The following is a 13,602-nucleotide window of genomic DNA, read 5'->3' as shown; positions in this document are numbered from 1 at the left end:
CTTCTTTGGGGGATTTGTAGAAGCTGTGCTCTCTCCTTGAGCTCTCCCCACATTCACTTTCTTCCTGTAGTCAGTGCCCACACATCCTTCCAAACTCACTTCAAAAACCATGTCCTTAGAAATAAACACTGAACCCCCTGATTGGTTTGAGCCCTCTCTTATACATTTTTATACGACTGAAAACCTTTATCTGTAGCAATTATTTTAGTTTAAATTTTGCTATCACTTGTGTGGTCTTTTTCATTATTTATCGTGTTCTATTCTGTAAGGTCCACAAGGGTTGATTTTGCAAACATTGTATTCTTAGGACACATTTTGTTGACAGGAGTGTGGTAGGCATTAGATCATATGTTAACTCAACCTATTTGACAGAAGTTGCAAAACGTCACTGCTTGGCCATACCCTAACAACTGCGTATCCTCTATCTCAAAAAAAAAAAAAAAAAAAAAAAAAACCTCAATGAATGACATCCTTCCACAGCTCCTTATTGTTTACTGATTCTGTTTTAAATAGATAAAAGAGCTAGATTTAGCTCGTTCTCCACTTATCATCTACATTTATACATGCACCACAGCAGCCGTAACTTCTAACTGGGCCTCAGACTCCTTATATTACTCTCTGTTGGGCTCCTGCCTATCAAAGCAGAACTGGCACACAGGAGATCTCACTATCACTAAGCTGTAACATCAGTAGTGTGCACATACTTTTCAGACACATATTTCTTGCTTAGAAATTAATTACTACTGTTTTGTTTTTTAAAAATCAGAGTACAATTTGATTAGTTTAATATTAGTAAAAATAAAGGATATCTCTCTTAGATGAAGTTGAGTTGACAGATGCATGATTATCACATGTATTTGAAAGTAAAATATTTACATTATCTGAGCATTAAACAAGTCATCATGGCCTTCTCTTTTTAAGGAAATGGAAAAATGTAACAGTGATTAGTGGCATTAATTCTGGATTAATTAATGCCATTATAATGGCATTAATCCTGAATTAGGAGGTGGACCAGTAGATCTGGTGGACTCATCCCCAACCAAGGAGTTGTATTGAATTTCTCTCCCTGTGTTGAATCTCTTATGATGGAGAAATTTACAATATGTCAATGCTAAAATTATAGTAATGTCTAAAATGGTTTATAACATCCAGAATAGAAATAATATACCCCAATTAGGTCCCCTAATTTTCCCCAATATTTTTACCTAATGTATGCTTTCAACAAACATATTGAGCTCCTTAACTTCCATGAAACTGAGAAAAACTTCTTTATCACACAGATAGCACTAGATAACATATTAAAGAAATGTTCACTACACAAAACGTCTAAGGATATTACATTAAATTAATTAAGTGTAATTAATCAAACATTAAATAAACAGTTTACCAAACATCTTTTGTCTCAGGAAAAGGGGTCTTATCACATTTACCATACATTTACATAAGTAGAAATATATATGAAAAGCCATTGATGATTTAATATTGTATTACAATGAGTCTGGAGAAACAGCAATATTGAAGTTACAAAGATAATATTTCATCAATATTGTTTTTCAAGTTTCCAAGTATCCTTGCATACCTCTGAAATGAGAAGGTACATGTCTTCTGTCTGTTCTATCTACTCTGATTGCATCATTAGGATAACTAGCTCCATGGGCCAACTATAAGGAAAGAACAGTAAACAACACATTTTCTAGTGCTATGCTGTAGAAATATGATCAGCTCTCGGTGTTCCCTTAAGAGTGCTACTCTGTTTTATTTTTTTTAATCAATCAATCATTGTCCTAAGAACACATCTTATTCTACAGTTATTAACATAGTATATTTTTGATTTCTGATGTGGGCTCATAATTTTTTTTGAAGTTGCCCTCAGGCATATTTTCCCACCAACTTGGTGATATCCATTTAATGCTCCATACACAATCGCCTCATCCTGCCCCCATGTTTCCATGGCATGAGCATAGATGTCTCAGTAATACCTTGAATATACAACTGTGTTTCCCAGGAAATGGTTATTGTACTTTCTCTTTTCCTAAAGGCATCCTCATAATTGTCTGTTCTAAAGATGCATCTGGGATACACGGCCCCATTATCACCTTTATTTTAATTAAGTATCTTCATTTCCTTGGGTTACTTCATGGACTCCATCTGCTTTTACACTGGGCAATTTGACAAAGCAGAGTAAGCTTTGGCATACCAGGCAAGCTGTAGCAAAACATTACTCCTCACAGCTGTGGAACTACCTCAATGCAGTGCCACATTGAAGCACAGTCCCATGGTACATATGCCCCACTATTTTATAGTCTCTAGCCTGTGAGAATCAGAGGTAAAACTCCTACAGATTTTCTGAAAAATGGCTAATGTATGAAACATAACCCATACACTATGCAGCAAATGAAAATTCCAATCCAGTGGCATTCATTCTGATCATTAAGGAGCAATGAAAATTTATTTTTCAAGTAAATTATCAAATTATAAATTAAATTATTATTAAAAGATCATAAATTATTTCAATCCAATGGCATTTGGAGGAGAAAACAATGTTGATAATTTTCCTACCAGTAACCATGACTCGCCTCTAATTCTACATTAGAATTATGTAACTTTAAATTATTTTTAAAAATCAGGTAATTTAAATCATTTGGTTAATTAAAATTAACCTGCCTTACAAAATTTTACAAAGTTTTTTCTCGTCAGTGAGAACAATGTCAATTCAGGTTTTCAATAAATATTACGCCATTTTTCTAAAATGACAATTAATAGAAAAAATCTATAAGTTAACAACAAAACACTTTATTTTGAGCAAGTGTTTTTAAGTTATCAAAAGTAAATGCCTATGTTTCAAACACTATATTGATTATAAAAACAACAAACTAATAACATTTAAACATTAAAAAGATTAGATAGGAGAAATAAATATGCCCATAACCCCTCAAATAGCAGGTAATAAATATTTATTTTGTTTCTATCATTTTTTCTGCATGTTATTTTCCTTTTTTTTATGTAAGTTAACTTTGTTTTAAATCCTATTTTTCCCACCACTAGACTCTGAGCTCCTTATAATGACAGTAAATGTTCCTCTGAAACACGGTTATTAATATCTGCATGTTATTTTAGACATACAAATATACCATAATTTTTGTTTGTTTGTTTGTTTGTTTGTTTGGAGATGGAATCTCGCTCTTGTTGCCCAGGCTGGAGTGCAGCGGCGCAATCTCAGCTTACTGCAACCTCTGTCTCCTGGGTTCCAGCAATTCTCCTGCCTCAGCCTCCCAAATAGCTGGGATTAGAGGCACCTGCCAACACGTTTGGCTCATTTTTTTTTTTTTTTTTTTTTTTTTGTATTTTTAGTAGAGACGGGGTTTCACCATGTGGGCCAGGCTGGTTTCAAACTCCTAACCTCAAGTGATCTGCCCGCCTTGGCCTCCCAAAGTGCCAGGATTACAGGTGAGCCACTGCGCCTGGCCTACCATAATTTTTTAACCCAATACATATTTTTAAAAAATAATCTTAAAATGTCTTCTTCCCCAATAATACATGATCTTTTTTCCAGTACTCTGGTGATTTCTTATTTGCTGCAATATTTCTTCCATGGTGTTTGCATGTGACTAAATAAGCTTACTTACATAAGGAAAGTATATGTTTCTTGATATTAATGAGGTAAAGAAAGATGGCTAGTTAAGGTAACCATCTTAAGGACTTTATTTTTAACTTATGTTGAACTTCATTTTTTGAAAAGCTAAAGCTTATTTTGCTCTTTAAAATAGTGTTTTATCTGTTCAATAGATAAGCATAGTCACAATAAGTGCAACGTGATTCTATAGAAAGGTTATTTCAGAAATACTAAAGAAAGCCATCTAGCCCATTATTCCTTCAGATGGGGACCAGGATGAATTATTAACAACCACAGGTGTCAAGGGAAGAGATGAATCTGTTTTTAAAAGGTGATGCACAGAGATAAAAATATTCTTAAGTCAAGGGACTCAAGGGACATTTGAAAAGTATGTTCAGACATCTGAGAGCTCAATACAGCAATTCAGCTTTAGCAAATATTCACATCAGGCCTGTGCTGTATGATTTAGTAAAGGAGTTAAAATCAGGAAGACTAATTTCACAAAATGTTATAATTTCCCATCTTGAAATTGTCCAAACAATTCAGCAAAAGAGAATTTGAATCCATAAGAGGTTCTGTTTAATATATTGATCATTTCTGCATAAATAGACCAAGTGACTCAGGATAGTAAAATCAGAGAGCTTTCTTAATATTTGTAAATATAATTTAATTATTTCTTACTAATTTCCTTGCCACAAATACCGGTGGTTAAATTTAGATGTCATCACTAAATACTAACTTAACTTAGTTTCCTAATGTGTATTACTTCAGGTCAGGATGCATTAAAAGCTCCCTAAATTTGTAAAGGCTCAAATCCAAAAGATTTGTTTTTATGTTTACAGAACAGAAGAATGTTTGGTGGCAGTAACGTAAGCGATCTTCAAAACACGCCTTAGAAGTTAGTTCTGGGGGGTTTTATACTGTTCAGCTAGAAGAAGAAAAATGAATGAAGGAGCATGGGGGCTGTTTCGAGAGTTCTGCCTGGAAATATGAAACATCCTGTCTCTTCTATTTCATTAATTAGAACTCAATTTCAGGACAACATCAGTTACAAGAGTCGTGAGAAAATGTGGTCTAGTTGGTTCACAGAAGAAAAGGAAAGAGATCTTTTAAAATAATTAGCAGCCTTTGTAACAATATTCAAAACTAACAGGCCTATATGAAAAAATGCTAGCTCATGCCCTGTGTCAGCTTTCTAAACAAGAATTCTTCATGACTAAATTCTTAAGAATTTCAGTCAATACTAATGTTTTCAAAAGCCCAAAAGTCAAAACTTCATGTACATTCAAATTACCTGAAGTTTAAGAAAACAGTGTAAATCTTACATGTGAGATCCTCTTTTTTGGAGCTAGATTCTCCATTTATCACACACACACAAGTTAATTCAGATACAAATGACCCAGGGACCAAGTTAAAATGGAATTAGAGCTCAGAGACTTTGAGTGCTGGCATCCTTCCTTATGGTATTTTGTAACTTTCAAATTTAGTGAAATGCTTTCCCCATAGTAAATTCTTGAATAATAATTGCTAAAATAATAAATAAATGTTTGGTTTAATTTAAATATAAATTATTAAAAATGTAATACATGGACTTTTTAAAAAGGCATCTCTGCTACTTATGAAGTTTTTCATGTGATCAAGTTACATAATGCTCTGGGCTTCATTACCTAGGCCTGTCAAATGAGAATTATATTAACTTTTATGGTGTTAAAAGTATTAGAAAAATATGTATATGCAATGTTTTCAATGATATTTGAGAACATTTTAAGTATACAAAACACAGTGATTGGGCTAAATATTTGGAAGTGGGGAGAGGAGAAGAGATTTTTTTCTCACTCAAAAGATAGATTAACAAGAAAAAACATAAACGTTTATGTAACATAAGTTTTATGTAACATGGGACACTTGATAAATGAAAACCCAAAGAAATATGGAAATCTGTGTATTTGTGTGCTAAGTCTGATGAAGTGAATAGTTGTGGAGAAATATTACTCAAGGACGAAAGAAAGTGGCTTAATGGTAATAAACTGGTGGAAACTTAACAGGGCCTTTTCATCTAGATTCTTCTTCGTATTCCTGTGTCTTCAAAGATAAGAACATTCCTCTTGTTCTTGCATGGGATGGGCACCTCTGAAATGAAGGTCTTATGACCAACTTTAGAAGTAGGTCAGCTAGGCTTTATGGCCTGCTTTAAAGGAGAAGGGATGAAGAGAAGGTGAGACAGCTCTTCCTGCATCTGCTGTTTTCTCAAACATCAGGACACCATATTTGTGGGGTATCATGTTCTTATTTCCATCAGCAGATGTGGTCTGATGTTAATTTTGCAAGCTTACACAATCAACTTTATCTAAGATTCTATTTTTTTAACTACATAATGAAATAGCAAATATAGATAAAGTGGAAAATCTCTTCAATTCTGAATTCTAGGATTGTATGACCTTTCTAAAAAATCATGTTAAATGAAATAGAATTATATGTCAGGCAATGAAATCTGTTTTTCTTATGAAGTAACAACATTTTAAAATTTAACAGAAAATGAAGTAGTATTAAAATGAAAAATGTCGAATTAAATTTAATTGAAGCTATATAATTCAAGGTAAAACAAAGCTATTCTTTTTAAATTTTATTTTATCTTTATAATATAGTATTTTGAAGTCACCACAATATCTTTGATGAGTACCTGGTGTCCTATGGATATTTTCCCCTCCAAATATCATGTTGAATTGTAATTTCCAGTGTTGGAAGTAGGGCCTGGTAGAAGGTGATTGGATTATGGAGGCAAAGCTCCCATGAATGGTTTAGCACCAACCTCTTGATAAGTGAGTTCTTGTACAGTTAGTTCACATGAGATCTGGTTGTTTGAAAGAGTCTAGGACCTCCCCCTTCTCTCTCTGTCTTTCTCTTTGTCTTGCCATGTAATGTGCCTGCTCCCACTTTGCCTTCTGCCATGATTGTAAGTTTCCTGAGGGCTACCAGAAGCAGATGCCAGGACCACATTTCCTGTATAGCCTACAGAAATGTCAGCCAATTAAACCTCTTTTCTTTATAAATTACCCAGCCTCAAGTATTTATAATGAGGCAAAAACAGAAAAACACATTACCATGAGTTACAAATAAAAAATATTTCTACCAACAATTTCCGGATTTATAAAATAATTTCAAAGTTAAAATTATGCTTAATATACTTTGCTGGAATTATTAAAATAATGATGTACAAGTCATGTTTAATACAGTCACTGACCCCAAAAGCTACCTGGTATTTTAATTGCCCTTTCAAAGGCCAGTACCCAGTATTCTCAGTCTTTTGATTTTATCATCTGCAGAAAATATTGCTGGAGGGAGTACATACATAGTTTACTTTGGAGTTGTGAAAATGTAATCATGTGTTCCTTCTCTACTTCCTTATACTCAGAATGACTCAGTCTATATCATTGCTGTTTGATTTTATTTACTATCCAAGTGGTTTACAAACCCACATCATATACACTATCCCTACTATTCATGTAGTTAAAATTTATTTTATTAGACATAGAGGGCACTCAGAATTGCTTCTTTGTTCTGTAACACAATTGATATTTCACTAAGCTTTCTATAATATAGTGCCACTCACTGTATAACTACTATATGTAATATTGTAAATCACCATATATATATATCCATAAATATGAAAACTATATATCTAACTTTAAAAAGCCACAATTTGACATCACATTGGTTACGTTTTAAGTATTTAATACAATTTATTTTCATACATTGACTTTTACAACAGGAATCCTCTTATTATAGTTTGTAACCAGATCATTTATTAAGATATGTGTAAAATGTATGCTTCAAGTAGACCCAGAACTATAGAAGATAAGTTGAATATAAATCATAAAATACAGGCCAACCCTTTATGAAAAACATATCTCATGTGGAATAAAGAAATAAATTCATATAAAACATATGAAAGATAATTCAGGGCATTATTTAATAAATCAGTGAAGTAGGTAGCATTACCTAACATCAGGACAATATTTAAACATACATAGTGTATGAACTAAGTAAGATATGGGCAGGAATTTACGTTTGCTTTTTGTTATCTTTCAAGTTCTTAATATGTCTAATTTGCAATGCTATAGTATTATTCAGTGACATTCATCGTACCTGCATTATTTAAAAATATATTATTTTTTTTTCCTAAAAAGAGTAATTTTCTAACTGCTCAAAGACAGGTGCAAACATTCTTTTCCTGCTACTTTCCCTTAATATTTCTTTCTTATTTTACTTCTGTCATCATCAGTAGAGAGTGCAATTTCAGTGTTGACATTTTAGTACAGTGACAGGTGCAGAAAAGTCATACAATAAATATTTTTTGAAAAACCTAATTTCCACTCAAAGCGTTTTATTCTGTTTAGTGTAATTTGAAATAACTAGATTTATATTTGATTTTTCATTACTCTTCATTATTTTTCTTTCATTTCTACTTTCAAAATGTAAAATAACCAAGAATTTTTTGGTAAAATTTTTGTGTATTTTTACTTCTTTGCATTTCCTTTGCCAGTCCTGATTTAAGCTCATTTTTCCTTATATCTTCATTACTGTATGCTTCCTGAACAAGGTAATTTCCAAATATTGACAACTCTTCTCTACCTAATATCCCAAACATATGAAATTTGCCATGCAACTCTCAATCAGACAACCAACAAATATTTTGGATAATTACATTATAGAATTAAGCCCCTGTCTTTATACTGGGACTCAAGATGCTTACAGATTTTGACATAAATTTAAAATTCTTTTTGGAGATCCATTTATTTTCTTCCTAATGTGACTGTGCTCCATGAAGCATGCCCATGTGGCAAGGCCTCCTTATCAACCACTTAACCTTCACTCTCATTATGATTATTGCATACTTTTGCCTTCTGTTGGTTAAGCACTGTCAGCTGACCCCTACTGTTTTGGGGTTTTATCATATCTTTTGCTATCTTCAAGTCAAGTTCTGTGGTAACTTTCCAATGGAATCAGCCCTTTCCTACAAAGGAGAACATCTCTGATCTTTTTAGTGTTATGGGTGAATCTCTCCATGAAAACCGTATGCTTTTAGGAATAATTTGTCCTCTGAGCATTCTGATGGAACATAATATTTTACCGTATCTTTCAGCTGTAGATAGTGTATTCATTCCAGCACGTCCAATTCCTTGAGCCTTTTATTTCCTCCCTTCACCATTTCATATTACAACTTTGGCATTTCAACTTTAATCAAAACTAGTTGTTACATTTTTCATTCTTTTAGGAGCCATCCTAGCAGTGAATTCATACCATTTCCTTGGATCCTTCCTAGGGAATTAAATTCTGTAATCTTGGGAGAGTGTTTGAAATCAATCAACTCCCCCCTTTTCAATTTTATATGCTGGTGTCACTGAACAAGCACGCTTAGAATCTACTCATACACATATTCCCCCTACCTAGGTTTTCTAGCTCCTTTGGAATAGAGCCTTTTCCTCTCTCATCAGACTTTTTGCATCCTATTTATGTCATACTGTGAATTAACCCTTATTATAGGCGTAATGGACAGGGGGGAAGGTGGCCCAAGGAGGCCACTCAACTTTTGTGAAAAACCCTTTGCATTTTGTTTCAACAAATGGATAATTCTAGTTCTTGAAGGGAAAGGTAGATTATTTCTGCAGGCTCAGAAGTTGTAGTTTCAGTGCCTGAGGAATCAAAATCTTTGGAAACATTTACCCATATAACTTCATCTCATGTGTCACAATTACTAGTGTTCCCTACCAGTGCCCTTTGGTAAAGTTCAACCACTTAGCCATTATTGTGTCTTCACTGTGGGCCTCAGATTTTTTGCCTTTCTGAAGAAGGCAGTAAGGTCTTTATTTGCGTTACAAAGAAACCCTCTGGCATTCACTGTTGGTTTTTCATTACTTTTAAATTTTCCTCAGTTTTTCATTATTTTTTGTTGAGTATTAGCGCAGTTTAGCAAAAGCATCCAATTCCATTGTCTTTGCAGTTATCTTTTTTTCCCAATAAGTTTGAAGTGCCAGATATACCACACTTCTTAATTCTGTTTTTCCATCAACTTCTACTGTCTCAATTCACCAGCAATGAATGTTTTTACAACTGGACTTCTACCTTGTGCCAGAGGCTCTTGGTAATAAGGTTTTCAATGCCAGTTGTGTCAGGTGTGATCCAGCTCCAAAACCTCGTCTCATAACCTGTTCGTGGGACCACTCCCAAATTCACATACGGCTGCTGTGTTTTCTGGAAGCGAATGCAGAAATGGAGCTTCTGGTGCAGGATTGATTTGGAATAAATATCTGCAAAAGAAGGCGGAGGAAATAGGTTAGAGCAGAGGGACAAGTTAAAACATAATGCAGTCCGAGCAAACCACAGTCAATCTGTCAGGAGTTGCTCACCTGCATTGTCTTATATTGAACTGAAAGCACTGGACATTTATACCCTTGTCTTCCTCAGTCATCAGAAGTAGGCTGCTCCTGAGAAGAGCATGTCCTCTAGGCAGGTGGCTCTCTGCAGCTGAGGCATACACTAAGGGAGCTGAGAGCTGAAGGCTGTCTGCCGACCTCATTTCTTCACAGCTGGCCAGCAAATCTTCCCTTGAATAGGCAGCTACGTTGTGTGCTTTGATGTCAAGCACAAAGTTAACTCAAAGCCGTGAAAACAGCCAACAATTAACATATGGGAAGAGGAGGATAATTAGGTAAGTTGAATGTCTAAGAGGGTGCAAGTTTTGAGGAACAAGAGATAAATTGGGTTTAAGAATAAGGGATTAGTACAAAGACTCCTATTAAAAGTAGTTTTAAATTTTGAGAAATACATGTGAATGATAGTTCATGAAAAGGCATTGAAAAATAGGAACCAACAAATAAAAATTAGTATATTTGAATCTAAACTCATAATTCCTCACAACACAAGCCCACCTTTCCCCATTTCCACAAAAAAGAAACCTACTTTTTCTCACCCTTCAGTAAATTGGATCATTGTCCATCAATTTCTTCATGCTAAGTAACCCTGGGTCATCCTTAAATCTTTCATATTTCAAAATGAATCAACGAAAATTTTCTGTCTCAGGTATATTTAAATGTCACTGAATCTGTCCATCTTCCTTCTTTACCAATGTCACTAGTTTAAACCCTCACTGTTTCTCACCTAACTTTGTTCCCTTCCTCTCTAATTAAATCCTCATAAGCTGTTCTTTACTATGTAGTATAACAGTTTTCAACATTCTCGGGCTTATTGTATTAACTCGTAAAGCCAAAGAGCTTCTGTGGTGTAATGGTTAACATTGAGTGTTAACTTTATTGAATTGAAGGATGCAGAGTATTGTTCTCGAGTGTGTCTGTGAGGGTGTTGCCAAAGGAGATTAACGTTTGAGTCAGTGGACTGGGAGTGGCAGACCCACCCCTAATCTGGGTGGGCACCATCTAATCAGCTGCCAGCTTGGCTAGAACAAAGCAGGCAGAAGAAAGTGGAATGAGCAGACTTGCTGAGTCCTCCAGCCTTCATCTTTCTCCCATGCGGGATGCTTCCTGCCTTCCATCATCAGACTCCAAGTTCTTCAGTTTTTGGACTCTTGGACTTATATCAATGATTTGCCAAGGGCTCTCAGGCCTTTGGCCACGGACTGAGGACTGCACTGTTGGCTTTTATATTTTTGAGGTTTTGGGACTTGGACTGGCTTCCTTACTCCTCAGCTTGCAGATGGCCTACTGTGGGACTTCACCTTGATAGCAGTCTATCAATATTGTTAAATCTTTTGAAGAACCAGTAAGTAGGGTTTTTAGATTAAAACTTCATTTTTAACACATTGTAGTTCTATTTTGGCTGTGTTTGTATCTTCTCTCTTTCTTTTCCTTTATTAATCTAGCTAGCATTCTATCAATATTGTTTAATCTTCTGAAGAACCAGTGAGTAGGTTTTTTAGATTAAAACTTCATTTTTTAACACAATGTAGTTCTATTTTGGAAAATTCATTGATTTTTTAACATTACAATTCTACAATTAAAATGTGTAGAACAGTACATATTTGCCAAAGTCATTTTGCTATTTTAAATAGTGTTTTATAATTTTAATTTGCTTTTAAATAACCCTGTAATTTAGGGTAGCTGTAATAATAAATAATAAATTTAAAGGTAATAATAAATATCAATGATAAATGAACAGAAATACTTTCTATGAGCATAAAATATTAGACTAGTATAGCCACGAATTCAAGAAAATCCAGTTAAATTTAATTAACATTATAATTATTTCCAAATAGTGTAGCATAAAATCAGATAGAAGAATGACTATATTGCATTAAAGTCATTTTAAAGCAATATTGTATAATACTTTCTAATCGAAACATTCTTATGATAAATCCAAGGAAAACCATTTTTATTGGAAATATCTTTTACCAACCAGCTTTTGAAATATTTCTTCATCTCTTACCAATCCACTAGTGTAATTTGTGATTAAAAATTATAATAGTAAGATGTCATTCTAAGAATTAGCTTAAAAATAGAATCCTCATATAAATTTAGTTGCTTAAAAATAAATCAAGAAATTGTGGAAAAGGATATCACTAAACATTTTGGAAAATTTTGAAATATTATACTCACATAATCATCAGTATAATGGCAGCAAGATAAAAATAGACATGACTTTAATTTGCAAAGCAGAAACTTCATCAAATTCTACCTTGCTTAGAGAAAAATCATTTAAGAAAATCAAATCAACATAATGGCAAAATGAAAGTAGTTGTAAATATCCATTTAAAAACTCTCCACAGATTGAAGTTCTTCCATCCATGTGGCAGATACATAAAAAACATGAATCATATATCAACACTTATTCTGGCTTTTGACACACAGACATTTTTTATTATTATGTGGTTTAACTATAAGTCTAACTCTTAGAAAGATATATATTGATTTGCCAATCCTAAAAATCAGTTTTCTCAACAGCATTTTGACTTTTATGAAAGAATATACTGATATGTTTTGTATAGATCAAGTTTGCAGGACTTCATATACCCATTGTTTGATCTGAAATAACATATTTTCTGAAACTGCAGGTGATAGGGTTTGGCTCTGTGTCTGCACCCAAATCTCATTTCAAATTGTAAACTCCACGTATCAAGGGTGGGAGATGGGAAGCGATTGGGTCATGGGTGAAGTTTTCCCCATGGTGATCTCATAATAGTGAGTGAGTTCTCACGAGATCTGATGGTTTTATGAGGGGCTCTTTCCCTTTCACTTTCCCTTCTCTCTCCTGCTGCTATGTGAAGATGGTTTTTGCTTCCCTTTCTTCTTCTGCCATGATTGTAAATTTCCTGAGGTCTTCCAAGCCATGCAAAACAGTGAGTCAATTAAATCTCTTTTTTAAATAAATTACCAAGTCTCAGGTATAGACTTTATAGCAGTATGAAAAATGTCTAATAAAGTAGGCCTGATGGGCAATTATCTGACTGTGTTAATTTTATCATGGAGAATGATGTACTATAGGAGCTTTTAAAGGGAATGAACTGAGTTAAAATAACATACTGTATTACTTCTCTCAAGTTAGTTTATGTTACAATTGAACAAAGAGAAATTGCAAAATGCTAAAGGCAATTTAAGTCCAGTATCCAGAATTTTGCATATAAAAATTAATAGAAGGCTGATAATGAAACTGGCAGAAATAAACTTGTTTTGATTATCTAAGCTGTACCTGGGCGGTTATATCTATTATTTCAAGAATCCTCTAGAACTTTTGGTATTATTTGTTAATTCCATTGTACGGAAAAGAAAACTCAGAAAGATTATACTAATTTTGCCAAATCACCAAAAAGTGAACAGTAGATATATAAAGGAACCCATTATATGTCTGGTTCTAAAATTCATTCCATTTTCACTGCACCAATTATTTTGTAATTAATTACTATGATTAATATGTTAATGCCAACTATTCCTAAACCTGGGAACTTCATAGGTAATACTTCTACAAAGTAAAATTAGTGT

The 13,602-nt window shown here is 33.8% G+C and overlaps 1 long non-coding RNA gene across 10 annotated transcripts in view; it reads right to left on the bottom strand.

Moving 5' to 3' along the window:
• The window catches only part of LOC134808289 (uncharacterized), a 291,140-nt gene that overhangs the window by 153,187 nt on the left and 124,351 nt on the right, over positions 1–13,602 (bottom strand). For 7 of the 10 annotated variants that reach the window (XR_010150924.1, XR_010150920.1, XR_010150919.1 and 4 more), the window contains one exon: positions 9,737–9,921. The exons of 2 other annotated variants lie outside the window; for them this stretch is intronic. This is a non-coding gene — a long non-coding RNA (uncharacterized LOC134808289). Of the gene's footprint in view, positions 1–7,328; positions 9,922–13,602 lie in introns of those variants that run through there. One more of the 10 variants, XR_010150918.1, reaches the window with a different exon arrangement.

Source organism: Pan troglodytes, chromosome 15 (genome assembly GCF_028858775.2).
Source record: "Pan troglodytes isolate AG18354 chromosome 15, NHGRI_mPanTro3-v2.0_pri, whole genome shotgun sequence".
In the NCBI taxonomy this organism is placed as follows: Eukaryota; Metazoa; Chordata; class Mammalia; order Primates; family Hominidae; genus Pan; species Pan troglodytes.
Note: the sequence above shows the minus strand (reverse complement) of the source record. Positions and strands in the feature narration are given on the sequence as shown.